This window comes from Macrotis lagotis, chromosome 1 (assembly GCF_037893015.1).
Source record: "Macrotis lagotis isolate mMagLag1 chromosome 1, bilby.v1.9.chrom.fasta, whole genome shotgun sequence".
NCBI lineage: Eukaryota > Metazoa > Chordata > Mammalia > Peramelemorphia > Peramelidae > Macrotis > Macrotis lagotis.
Window position 1 is genome coordinate 705,827,813 of NC_133658.1, and position 13,848 is coordinate 705,841,660.

Sequence of the window (13,848 nt, forward strand, 5' to 3'; positions counted from 1 at the left end):
TATTTTTAACAGGACAATTTGATAGACTGCCTGACCCATTTCCAACTTTCTTCTTTTCTGTGAACTGAAAAATAGAAAGAAACTAGCAACAAATTATATGAAGGGTACAGTATTGGTAGGGGTCTTTCTATTGCTGATATAAAGTTATGATTTTGGAAATAGAAAGTCCATGGAAACTGACATTGCAATTTGACCCCAATTCATGTCAAAATATAGCTTTAAATTTTCAATGAAAGTGTGGTAAAAAATGTTAGCTGAAAAACTTTCTTCATTACTTCAGGGATCTATAGTTTGATCAGTCTGGGTGCTCCCTGAGTACAGAGTTCTTGTCCATTCATTCATTCATTCATTCATTCATTCAGTGCATGCCCAAGTTGATATAGTCCTCATGAATTTCTAAAACTTATCTTCAAATTAGTCATTCTGAAGCTAATTTTAAAGTGATGTCTTTCTAAATATAGCTAGGTTACTTCTCAGTCAATATAAATACAATCCATTGCCAGAACTGTAGTTGAACTCTTCTTTTATTTGATAGGTCTTGTCTTAGCTTCTGGTTCAACCTTTGGAAACCTAGGGTCATTTTCATACCACAGAAAGGCAATGGAGTTGGGCTTTGGTGCAGATCTCTGCTGACTGTACTAAAAGTGGCAGATTTTTCTTTCTGGGAGGAATGTTTTTTAATTACTCTTCATTCCATGTCATTTTTGCTCCCTAGACTCCCTGGCATCTTTCAAGATTTAGTTCATACCCTGCTGCCTACATGAGACCTAGCTGATCTCCCATTTACTCTGATTATATCAGGTATGTATGGGAGCTGTTTGCATGTGATCTCCATAAGAATGTGAGCTCCTTGAGGGAAGGAACAGGGTATTGCTTTCCTTGTATACTTGGGCAGCTAGGTGGTGCAGTGGCCTTGGAGTCAGGAGGACCTGAGTTCAAATCATCTCAGTCACTTGACATTTACTAGCTGTGTGACTTTGGGCAAGTGACTTGACCCGGTTTACCTCTCCTCCAGGACCATCTCCAGGTGTCTTGATTCAAATCTGATAACTGGACCCAGATTGCTCTGGAGGAAAAAGTGAGGCTGGTGACTCAGCACAGCCCCCCTCATTTAAATTCAATTCATGTGCTTGTCATGGCATCACTTCCCTGATGTCATGGTCTTCTTAGAGAATGAAGGACAAACAACATTCCTAGCACTTAGCAAACTGCCTGGCACATGATAAGAATTTAATAAAGGATTATTGACCTGATTTCATAACTTTTTGCCCTCTCTAGAAGATTCTTTTAGATGAGTTGAGAAGATAATTCCAGGACAAATTTTCCTAAATGGACATTCAAAAACATTCCTGACAGTCTGTGGGCTAACAGGATTAAGCTAAATGTTAGTCATGCTTTGATAGATATAAGTTTTCATCAGTGTGGAGACTTCCTCCACTTACTATTGATTGGAAAGTGTCCAGGGTTTCTTGTCCAAGTCCTTCCATAAATCTTCCAAATAGGAATGGCCTCGCATGACCTCCTTCTAGCTATTATAATATTGCATGAATACCAGTGCTTTTCTTGGACTATATGTGTTAGTCCTAGCTTTTGTTATATATATAACTGATGCTAATGATGCTGATTATGGAGAGACAAAGTCAAAGTCCAAACAGTCCCTGTCCTCAGGATCCTTAGAGGTGAAATGCACTGGGAGCTAAGGGAATCAGGAAAAAGCCTTCTGAAAGGAGAGATGCAGGAACTGAGGTAGTAATGAGGAGGCGACCTTTCCAAGCATATACACAAAGTAAAATCAAGAAAATAGGAGATAGAGTTTCCTCCTCTCCCTCCCTCCCTCTCCCCTCCCCCCCCAATCAGGATCAAGCAATTTTTTTCAGGATTATACATCTAATAAGTGTCTGAGGCCAAATTTGAATTTGGGCCCTCTTGACTCCAGGACTAGTACTCTATCCATTGCACCACGTAGCTGCTCCTATATATAAAGCAGCAAGTAGCCCAGGAGAAATGGATCATACTTTAATGTGTAAAAAGTTGGAAAACTAGAACATGGTCACGTCATAAAAGGCTTTACATAGTGAACACAGGAGTTTATATTTGGCCCTAGAGGTGAAAGATTGTCCCAAATTCAAGTCAGGATATAAGCAAACCTATATTTTATGAAAATCTAGGCAATTTCATAGAGGATGGATAGCAGGGAGACCTGAGGCAGGGAAAAGAACCAGACAGATGCAAAATAGTCCAAGGGAGAGGTGATGAAGATGTGAACTAGGTTGGTAGCTATATGTTTAGAAAAAAAGTGAATGTATCTGAGAGGTAGGAGACAATCTTTCCAGAATTGTACATAAGCCAGAAGTTCCTTTTCATTAAATCTGTGCTGCTAGAAGTCAAATTTGCTTATATTGAGCTTCTTAATATCCCATTTAATTACCTTCATATTCTTGAACCTTTATGATACATAGATATGAGTAGATGATTTTGTAAGTTCAATTCTTGGATTCTATCTGGTGAATTATTAGACTTGATTTGGTTTTTCCTACATTGATAGTTAGGCTGGTTTTTTTTTTTGAGTGATTCTGGCTCCAATTTGTGAGATTTTGCAATGTAATGGGGACTGATAAATTAGCACTATGTCCTCCACAAAGAGGAGCATCTGGAGGAGTTCATCATAGATTGGGAAACCCCCTTCCATTTGAACTTTTTTCCCTAGAAATCCTCCATGACAGTGGCAAACATCTTTGGCAATTCTCAACTTTCCTTTTCATGCTTTTATTTAATAGTAATGATCAGACTAATATTGAGAAAAAATATTTCTATTGTTGAATCTTTCAAAAAATCTTGAATTATTTTTAACATAGCAGAATGCCTATTGTCCAGATTATAGCAAGCAGCTGGATGGGCAGTCCATTTAGCTGGTCCTTCAGTATGCCTCTCTTAGAGCCTACAGATGGAGAATGAGTTGGGCTCAGAACTGAAAAGCAGAATGAGATAGAACTGGTTTACATTTGGAAACTTGTGTGATCCTTTTATTCAACCAAAGCTTCTACTTGAAACAAATGTTGAATTTTTATTTTTAATTTAACATTTAAAAAAATTACTTTACATTTTTAACATATCCTTCTAACCCATCCATTAAGGCAAAGATTTCAAAGAAAAAGAAAGAGTATTTAAACAAAACAAACTAATGCATCAACTGTCTGATGGTATGTATGATTTCATACTCAATCACCTCTTCTCTAATTCTGAAATAAGATGCATTTTCTCAACTTTTCTGCATTTAACCTAGTTATTATAATTTCTTAGTGTTCAACTTTATTTTGTTACTATTTCTATTTGCTAGTTGTAGTTATGGTGAATATAATTTTACTTTTTCAACTTCATTCTGGATCAATTAATACAAATTTTCCCTTGTTTCTCTGAAATCTTCATATTTATCATTTGCTAGTGTGAAATAACATTTCATTACAGTGATATAACACTAATTGTTCAGTCATTTTCTAATCAGAGGGCACCAACTTTATTTCTAGTTATTGTCTACCACCAAAAACAATAATCAACATTCATCCAATGGTGCTATATGGTTTCAAAGCACAGATTAAAAGGACAGTGGACTGAATGATTAGGCAACTCTACTACTTTTCTTCTTCCTATATTGTAGCAATTGTCTGTGATAGGCCACTTGGAAGTCACTTTCCTCTACAACAGACTCCTGTGTTTTTGCAAAGATGACAAGAAGGGCACTAGGAATGGCAATGATGGTCAAAGTTCAATTAATTCAATTCAATCTAATTTTTAATATTATAGAACCATAGTTCTAAATAGTGCTGAGGAATTAAAAGATTTTTTAAGACATGGTTCCAGACTGTCAAGGAGCAAATTACACACACACACACACACACACACACACACACACATATACATGTATTACCTCAATTAGTCATATAAGGTAATTTGTGATTAAGTGCAAAAACAAAAACCACATGTGATAAGTGATGCAAAAGGTCAGAAGGGTCTGAAGGAGAGCAAAATCTGTTATCCAAAATGGAGAGGAGGGGTAAGAGGCTGGAATGGGATAAGAGGTAGAAGAACCAGTCACCTCTCATAAAGTGGGGGCTTCTTCCAAATTCTTCCCTCAATAAGTGTTTTTCTTTAAGGAAACAATTCCTTCTTGGACCCAGAGATGTTCCTTTTTTGGATTGAGAGAATCTTCTGATGTTTGTGAAAGGTAAGACAGAATTGGTAGGTTTGTAATTCAGGATTGAATGATATGAATTCATGCAAGATGATTATCTACAAAAGAGGCTTCATTGAAAGTAATTTTTGTGTATTCAACTTATCACAAGTCTTTTATCTTTCTACCTCTTAGATGGAAAATGATGAAAAGTCCAATCTTCCTTTATTGGCTCAACTCCATAATTGAGTGAAAATCCATTAAAATATATTTGACTTAAGTGTTATTGCATGATAAAAATGGTTGACTCTTCTTTATTCTTCTTGTTTCTTATGTTTTGTGCTAGCAGAAAACCTCATTCAGAAATAGCCATCATAGTGAGGTTAAATCCTGAATAACATTGCTATTCTTCAATTTATCTAGACCAACAACAGTAGAGAGAACCACCCTTGACTGTTTATACTACATCCTAAAGCTCATCCTGTACTATGTCATATCCTCTCCTTTAAAAAAAATCATATTCCCTTGAACTTTTTATTAGTACATTTTAGAAATAGATGCTTCTCCACACCCTTTTCCCAAAAGATAATGATTCATGTAAAAGCATTTCAATAAAAAGACCAGTTACCATTGGTTGTATTTCAAGGTCTTCCGAATCTATCCTTGCATTTATTTCTTCAACTACTGCCCAACACAGAGATACACTAACATAACAGAAAAAACTTACAGCATATTTTTAAGCCCTGTTGGATTGTTTGAGAATCTAGCTCCTGGCATCTGTCATGAACACTTTATGCTCCCCTTGCATTCCTTTTTAGATGGTTTTAGTTTACTGGAGATATTGTTGTAGGAGAGTTTTCTTGGTATTTATCTTCCCTCACCCCTCATATCCTTTCTAAACAGATAAAGCTAAACACAACAGAGGAGAGAATAAGGAACGGAAATTGAAGAAATGAGTATGGAAAAAGGTTGGGAAGGGACCTCAAAATTATCTAGTCTATCCTAATTTTACAGTAAGGAAACTGTGGACCAGCAATATTAAGACTGGTCCAAGTTCACACAGGTAATAAACATCGGCTAGGTGACATAGAGCAGTGGCTTGAGTGCTAGACCTGGGGTCAGCAAACTCATCTTTGTGAGTTCAAATCCAGCCTGAGACACTTACAACTGTGTGACCTTAGGTAAGCTATTTAATCTTGTTTACCTCAGTTCCTCAAGAACAATACATATCAAAGGTGAGATTTGAATTCAGATCTTCTTACCCCAGAGCCAGTGTTCTTTTCACTATGCCACACTGCCTCTCTGAGACCAGGATCTATCATCTGGTCCTCTGAAGAAGGAAAGTATAAATGCAATTTAAAAAAGTGTTTGAAATGTGACATTCAAACAACAGTTTTAGTTCTGAATATATATAGTACACCAAAAATCCACTTAACTCAGAAAACTCTGGTGATACCTACATGTTTCATTTAAAATTCAGTTAGAATTTTGTTAAGTGAATTGCATATGCACATCATTTATCAGTCAGAGTATACATTTCATCATATACAGTGATATTTAATGGAAATTCAAGAAATGAGAAGCCATTTGTATGGGCACATAGCCAAATCTTTGCTAGAGTCCTACAATCAGGAGGTAATCTACATCGACAGATAGAAAACATGTTCTGTGTCTTGGTGCAATGATGCTGGGAAGATTTGTAATGACTCAGAAAATGTGAAAGAATATGGGGAAATGAATGCAAAATTTGTCTACAGTTAGAAACGTAGTAATCCTTGGTTTCAGATAGAAAAATTTATCAAAGTGCTCATAAAAAACAGAGAAATAAAAATTGATATTACATAGGATTTTAAGGAATGTAAAGTATGTTATAAAATGCATACACACATGTACACACCCATATTCCATTTGATCCTCATAACAGCCTCCTATCATACCCAATTTTCAGGTGAAGAAATAGAGATATGGAGATATTAAATTATTGTCTAGTGATTGGCTCAGTATTATATAGCTAGCAAGAGTCTTAGGCAGTTTCAGAACTTGGTTATTTCTGATTCCAGCTTAGATCCATTAAAAACCACCTAAGATGGGGGGCGGCAATAATTCTTTCCCTAAAAGTATCCCAATATAGAATTTTCAGAATCTATTTCTTTTTTTTCCCCCCCTCTATTTGCTACTATACAGATGGAAGGGGTTTTTTAGTTGTTGCTTTCCATCCCATTATCAGGGAATGGTTTTGTTGGTTTTCATTTCATTTCTCTTCTCCCCATGAAATCATCATTTTTGAACTAAGGAATACTAAATAAGTGACTTCTTTTCAAGTGAATAATTGTTATATTTCAGGAACCATCTGGTAGGAGCATAAAAGAGGGAATAAATAAAGGAAAAAATGTAACTAGAGGTCTCACATATGCTAGAGTACTAAAAATTCCATAGACAATCCCCACAACTGCAGTTATTGGAAAAGCCAATTTTTTTTTACTATATCCAAACTTTTGGTGTTTACAGAATGATAATGAGAGTATTCTTTCTCCTGAACTTGGCTTAAATTCTTATGCCTAATTTTGGGGAGGGGGTGGAGAGAGCAGGGGATGTTAGAATTGGAGGGCAGAATTTCAACATACTTTCTGACCAGGCAACAGGAATGACCTGTTGGTTTAATGTTCCTGTCACTGAATACATCCATAAAGGTCACCAAAGAGTGACTTGAAATCAGACAGATGTTTTCCATCATAGCACACTCTCTGAGTGCTGGTACTCCCAAACTAACCACACACATCAAGCAGGAAAGTGCAGTGATTTTTTGTTCCAGTGCACACTGTGGCATGAAATAAGTCACATTCCATCTTGTTGACACATCATGCTTCAGTTGCTGGTGTGGCAACTTGTTTCTTCACTGCATCTGAGCTATGAAATGTCTGGTTTGGGGAGACAGATTATCTTATTACCATTTTCTTGGCATTACCCATGCTAACTTAGATAGGAAAGTGCAGGTCTTGAAATCCTAAAAAAATATCAAACAATGTATTGCATAGCAAGTCTCAACAAAGGACAAACATTCTCACACAAGGTTGAATAATCATTAAGACTTTAACCTATAATCTCTGCAAAGAATGGAGGGAAAAAACCATATTCTGTGTTCCACATTCCAGCTAGTATAAGAAAGTGCTTTTGAATAGAAGGGAGAGGAGTAGGGTTCCAAACGGATTTCAGATAAATGGGGTGATCAGTGATTCACAAAAAAAAATCACAAAAAGCTAATAAAGAAAACCATTTTCTTCCTGAAATAGATGATAAAATGGGGGGTAGGGATTGGACCTATGATTTCATTAGTATAGGATCTGGGCATCTTGGCAATTTATAAGAGAGTCGAATGGACAGTGACAGATTGGAGGATTTGCCAAGGACCACACAGCCACTGTGGATGAAAGGCACAATCCCCTTTACTGCACTACAAAAAAACGATCTTTTAGATACTATAACATTTCCCTAAATTTTAGATACTATAGTCCAATCCATAGGACAGCTAGGTGGTGTGGATGAGTTCAGAACCATACCTCAAATGCTAATTATGTGATCCTGTGCAAGTTACTTAGATCTATTTGCCTCAGTTTCCTCATCTATAAAATAAGAAGGACCAGGAAATGGCAACCCCACCAACCCACCCACTCCATATCTTTGCTACTAAAATCCCACATGGAGTCACAAAGAGTCAGACACAATGAAACAACATTTCTCACCTTATAAAAATAATTTGTACCCTTAGTTCATTCACAAATGTTTGCAAAATAATTGGAAGAGACAGAGTGAGTCCCAACTCCTTCTTAATTCTTCCAGTCCTCTCACACACAGTCGGGAATCTCATTTTACTTTCTAAAAAAGATGATAGAATCATGATAATAGAATGCTGGAGTGGGAAGGAACCTTAGAGATCAATGAAATCAATCCCCTTAGGTATAGATGGTAGGATACCTTACATTGTGTGAGAAACTGATTTGCAGGAGCAGCAAATGAAAGCATCTCATATCATTGTGGCATTTTCTCAATAAATTTATGCTATAGAATTGACATTGAAACTTTAAAAATTCTCTCACTGATATGACAGGTTGTTTTGTTTTCCTTTTTTCCCCTTATGCTTAGAATGCAGGTTTTTTCCGTTGTTTTTTCATTATTTTTGTGACAAGACACATTGAAACACTCTGCACACATGAGCAATGTTACCACATGGGAATATTAAATGGTTCTCTTTTTTTGTTTGTTTTAAGTGCAATAATGCTTGTTCCACAAAATCTCAATGAGTCAAACCAATAACAAACAGAACTTCTATATTCTTTATAATTTTTGAAAATAATGGTATCTAGCAAATAAAATCATTAAGGCCACCTGAAAGAAGCCAGAGACAAGTAGCCAAGAAAATCTGGGTTCAAACGCTATCTTGAACACTTGCTTGGTAAGTAATTTCAGGATCTCAAACTCAGTTTCCTCATTTCCAAGAGGGACTAATAGCACCTCCTAAGGTTGCTGGGAAGATCATATGAACTCAGTCATAGGGCTTTTCCAGCCTTACAGTGGTGTATGAATGCCTGACCCATAATAGGCATTTTTATAGGTACAACAAATACTTGCTGATGTAGTGAGTGATTGTTAGAATACCTAGGCTCTGACTGTCTTGAATGTAACACAATGTTAATGTCCAACAGCTTGATTTGTACTTCAGATGGTTCTACCACACTCCTTCCACGGTCATTGAAGTGTATAGAGCCTCCCTTGCCCTCATCTTTGATCAGTGAAGCAAAAGTGAGAACTTATTAGCCAGCAAAATCTACTCTTACTGTCCTAAAGAATTTTGTTAAGTTGTTTCTGATTCTCTGTGATCCCATTTGGTGTAATCTCTGCAGAGATATTGGAGGGATTCCCATTTCCTTCTCCAGTTCATTTTACAGATGAGGAAACTGAGGCAAATAGACTTAAGTGACTTGCTTAGGGTCACACAGCTAGTAAGTGTCTCAGGCTAGATTTGCACTCAGGAAGATGAGTCTTCCTGACTCCAGATTCATCACTCCAGTTAGCACCATCCCTGAGTATGCCAAAAGCCTATATAAAAACGCATAATTTGGGGGATAACTACTAAGCAGTCTTAGTGGCTCTTGCCACTTCTCTAATTCCAATTTTTATTGTCACATGCACATTTAGAGTTTCATTCTTTCCTATCAGTCAATTTTGAGTAGTTTTATATGTCTAAAAAACACTTGAGTGAGGCACATGCAAAAAATAGGAGACATTGTCCCTATCTTTAAATTTAAATAAATTACAATTCATTTGGGGAGATAAAATTTACAAGCAGAACATAAGAAAAGAATACAAAGTGTATATAATATTAGCTTAAAATTTTATGGTTATTTATATTTATAATCTCATTTGATTCTCCCAATAACCTTGCAAGATAGGCAGCAAAGATATAATACTCAGTTTACATAGGAGGAAACAGAGATACTGAAGTGCTGAGGCTTATCTAAGGTCACCAGTTAGAACCAGAATTCAAATCCAGGTCTTCTGATTCTAGGTGAATGTTGTTTCTATTGTATTAAGGTTACTTTTGCAATATATATATATATATATATATATATATATATAATAGATTATATGCTTAAAGGGAATTTGAGAGAAGGGTATGTTTACTGCAAAGATGTTCATCATGCATCACATATATGTAATGCTTCCAGTGCAGTTCAATGTAGGTAACTCTATTATCTGCATGAGTAGAGGTAATCACAACGTCATTTATATTGGATTTCTAAATCAATGTGTCTTTGTTCTTACATTTGAATACAGGAATGCCTAATATCTAAGGAATTTGCTCTAAGCAAATAATGAGACCACACTGTGTGAGGACCTGGAGCTACTTTCTTCTGTGTTTGCTCCATTCCTGAATACAAGTAGGGGAGGTGTTCGCCTTTCTCCTGTGGAAATTCTGTGGAAATCCTGTGAAACCCCAACCCATGAAGAGGCAAGCACTATCCAGCCTTTTTTCATCACTCTATGATAATATTATGTTGGAACTCATGGGAATTAAACCCAGTTTGATTAAAGAAAGGACATATAAGTAAATAGTAAGTATATTTATTTTATATACAAATAAAGATATTGGAGTGGTTTGCTATTTATTTCTCTAGCTCATTTTACAGATAAGGAAACTGAGACAAACAGACTTAAATGACATGCCCAAGGTCACACAGCTAGTAAGTATCTGAGACTAAATTTTGAACTTCAGGTGTAGCACTCTATCCACTATCTAGTTGTCCCTTTGTTTAACTTTCAAATATTCAATCACATAGTTTACCCAAACAATAAAATTGTCACATTTTCATTCTAAATTATTTCAGTATTCTAACTTAACTCAGCCATCTGTTCATTGTAGATCTTATTCAGTAAAACAAAGGCCACTAGTTTGGATGAGTGAAAATCAAGTCACCTCATTTATGTTTTGATTTTGAATAGCTCATTTAGTCCTCTTGATCAAAATGGCCTAATCCTGACTTCTTTGTAAAGACTGTGAAGGAAAACAAAAATGTTGTGAAATTCCAAGCTCAGGGTGCTCTTATCATTGAATTTCATCTACCTCCAGAAGGGTTTTTCCTGTGCCTCTCCTAATCAATCAATCAATCCATCCATCCATCAATCACTTCATTAAGTATCTATTCAACATCCTGCCTGAGTAGCAAGATGGCATGACAGATCAAGAGCTGATCTTGGGCTTAGTATAATCGAGGTCAAGATCCATCCATTGGCAATGTGACCCTGGGCAAGTCACTGACCTCATTACTCCATATAATTTGGAAAGACTATAAAGTTACAGATATGTTCAGAGCTTCATTCAAAGGAAGACGCTCTATATGAATGAGATCATAATTCTAGTTTAAGAAAGATGAAAGGGTCAAAGATACAAAGAGAAAAATGAAACAGTCCCTCAACTGAACTTACATTCTATTGGGATGGGAGAGGACATGCACACATATAGGTATATATAAAATAGATACCAAACAAAAATGTAGCAAGTAAGGGCAACTTAGCAGCTGAGGGCTGGGGAGGTGAGGTGGAAAATACAGAAAAGTCTCCTATAGGAGATAACATTCAAGCAGAGTTTTGAAATAAACTAAGAATTTGATGAGGCAGAGGTAAAGGAGTGGGTTAAAGCATGTCTCTATGAGGATATGAAGATCCTTAAGAAGGCCAAATTTCCACTTCATGAGGACTCATGATACGAAGGCAAAAGGAGAAACAGGATCTTTTACTCTACTGGGGTTCACAATATGGAAATATATGTTTATGCATAGTAATTTGAGGAAGTTAAGAACATCATCATATAACCGATAAAGAATATTTCATAGAATTGCATATCTTCTTTAGCTAAATGAAGTTTACTTCTTTTGTAATACTTCATTTGTTACTTAATCAGGCATTTCATAAATCTTATTTCTTGTTACTGCCCATCCTTCTCAGTAACTTGGTCTCTAGCTCTGTATTAATTCTCAGATCCCCAATTTTCTTTCATTCCATTAAAACTCTGTTTTGTATTAAATCAGGCCTCCTCTCCATTCCAAGGCTTTTTTTTCACCATTCAATTTTAGAGCCTCATTAGTGTTTTGAATTTTTTGGTGATTAAAATCCTTTTTTTTTGGATTATTTTCTTTTAGAAAGTTTGGCAAAGTTAGTTTTTCTGAAGGGTGCTTACCACATCAGCTCTGACAAGTGATGTAAACTCAGCCCTGAGTCATTGGTTCATTCTGTTTATCTGGTGTTGTCCTAAAGCTAAGAGGGTATACTTGCCAACAACTTCACCCACCTGAGGTCAATAAAAAGATTGACACCCTTTTAGTGGGAAAGTATAATTCAGGAGTTTCCTTCATTATTTCCTAGATTTAGTACACAGGACAGGACCATAAAACTGTCTTTTAAAATGTTGGTAAAGCATAAGCACTCATATTTTTTTTCTTTTCCCTCTCTCTTTCCCCCTCTATCTCCCTCTTCCTCTTACCCTTTACTCCCTCTTTCTTCCCTCTCCCTCCCCCCCACTTCACCTCATTTCTGTCCCTGTTTCTGTCTTTCTGTCTCTGTCACTCTCACTTTGTGTCTTTGTCTCTCTCTCTCTGTCTCTCCCTCTTCCCTCTCCCCTCCATACATTAATGTGTACCATGCTCTTCTTCTCAACTTCAGATTTGAAACCTTTTAAGAAGTTGGTCCATTGAGATTCCAATATTCTTTATAGTTTTCTGTAAAGATATTGAAGGGGTTTGAGCAGATTATAATTTTTATATGAATAGTATTTAGATTTGAAAATGAGTAAAAAACCCATTTTAGCAGTTTTTCTTTCTTTAATCAGTGTCAATTTTGTATAGAAACCCTCTTGTCTTCAGCCATCAAAATCATCACTTTTTTGACTCTAAGGAAATCTGTTGTTTAGAATGGGACGACAGTTGGGATTTTTCTAGAACCAGTCCCTTTTTTTCATGATGGAATCCTCTAGTGGAATATAAGTCTAGTTGCACCCCTATTGGGGGTTTTCTTGGCAAAGATACTGAACTGATTTGCCATTTCCTTCTCCAGCTCATTTTGCAGATGAGGAAGCTGAGTCAAACAGGGTTAAGTGGTTTGCTCAGACTCACATAGCTAGTAAGCATTTGAGTCCAGCTTTGAACTCATAAAGATCAGTCTTCATCATCAGGAAGATGAGTCTTCCTGACTCCAGATCTGGTGTTCTATCCTTACTGCTTCCTGCCCTAGTAGGCACTATATATTCATTTTCTTCTCTTTCTTCCCTATCTTGATGCATCTATAATACTTTTACCCTCATTGTGTTCCATAGACTGAAATCTCCTAACAATTGTCCTTTTACCTCTTCCAGACCCAAACCATATAGTCCTTGTTTACAAGAAAAGAGTAAAGTGAGCAACATGTTTTCAATCTAAACACTATCTGGTAATGGTCTTGGCCCTTATTAGATTAGGTCACTGTTGTGAGCCAGAAAATTAATGATTTCCTTCTCCTAAATCTCATACTGAATTCCTCCTACATCCCAGGATATAGAGAAGAAGAAACAAGAAGCATTCCACATCCTAAATATGTTCTGTATCACCCATGAGTCATCATGGAGTACACTGTGTCTACACAGGGATTAGAAACTGTGCCTGCCTATTATTTATCATTATCTATTTCCTCCATCCAATAGATATCAGAAATGAGATTTCATCACAAAACTAAAAAAAAATGACAGTTTGTAGTACTTTTCTTGTTCTCATCTCATCAGACAAGGGTGAATAATCAATTTTTAGACTCAAAACTGATCTCTGGAATTCAAAGACTTAGGTTTCTATTGATCTTTCTACCATCACAAAACAATTCTTGGGGCCTAATTGATCCAGGTTGACAGTTAATAGACTTTAAAATGTTTTGTCTTTCATTTTAATATTGTGGGTTAAGGGCAATAGAAATTGGGGGTATTATTGGTGCTCTGAATTCTAATCACTGTAGATTTTGTTGAGTTGTTCATGATAGACTAATCTTGGAATTAGCTGATAATTATTAAATGAAAGTTCTATTTTTTGTCTTTTCAGCTGTTACTGTTAGCCTCCTACTTCACATTTTCATATACTTAAAGAGTTTTCTCATTTCCCTTAGTTGTA

The 13,848-nt window shown here is 36.1% G+C and overlaps 2 long non-coding RNA genes across 2 annotated transcripts in view; one reads left to right on the plus strand and one right to left on the minus strand.

The window, feature by feature from the left end:
* The window catches only part of LOC141507843 (uncharacterized), a 109,994-nt gene that overhangs the window by 74,951 nt on the left and 21,195 nt on the right, over nucleotides 1-13,848 (minus strand). The window lies entirely within an intron of this gene.
* The window catches only part of LOC141507841 (uncharacterized), a 28,747-nt gene that overhangs the window by 10,500 nt on the left and 4,399 nt on the right, over nucleotides 1-13,848 (plus strand). Inside the window, exons 2-4 of the long non-coding RNA XR_012474283.1 lie at nucleotides 716-801; nucleotides 4,152-4,222; nucleotides 10,001-10,278. This is a non-coding gene — a long non-coding RNA (uncharacterized LOC141507841). The remainder of the gene's footprint in view (nucleotides 1-715; nucleotides 802-4,151; nucleotides 4,223-10,000; nucleotides 10,279-13,848) is intronic.